Genomic DNA, 434 nt, shown 5'->3' with positions numbered 1-434 from the left:
AGTAAAAATATTCTCAAGGTTGTTAAAAACACGGTTTAATCGTTTCATAATTCTGTTTTGTTGAGTTTTATCTTGAGATAAAATCTCAAGTAGCATCACTAGATGGTTTTTATTCAGTGTTTTATTATTTTGAGATAACTGAAAGCAGCTCTATTGTCTTACAGCAGAACCACAATCATGTTTTGTCTTTATTAAACTGTAACTTTGTCATTATCTTGAGAAAATAAGATTTCAAACATGTTTCTGGGCTAAAAAAATCAAATGATCTCATTTTGTTTCATAATAAAAGCATTTTCTTCATCTCATTATCTCGACATAAATATTACTTGAAGCTGATTTTGTCACGTAAACTGTTGCATTATAACATAATGTGAGTTAGAAGTTAAAAATGAAGGTTCATTATGTTATTTCATTATATTAGTATAACAGGATCT

The sequence above is a fragment of the Poecilia mexicana genome, unplaced genomic scaffold (genome assembly GCF_051168715.1).
Source record: "Poecilia mexicana isolate PSO_F unplaced genomic scaffold, ASM5116871v1 scaffold_12, whole genome shotgun sequence".
Classification (NCBI taxonomy): Eukaryota; Metazoa; Chordata; class Actinopteri; order Cyprinodontiformes; family Poeciliidae; genus Poecilia; species Poecilia mexicana.
The sequence above is the reverse complement of the archived record's forward strand: the minus strand, read 5'-3'. Positions refer to the sequence as shown.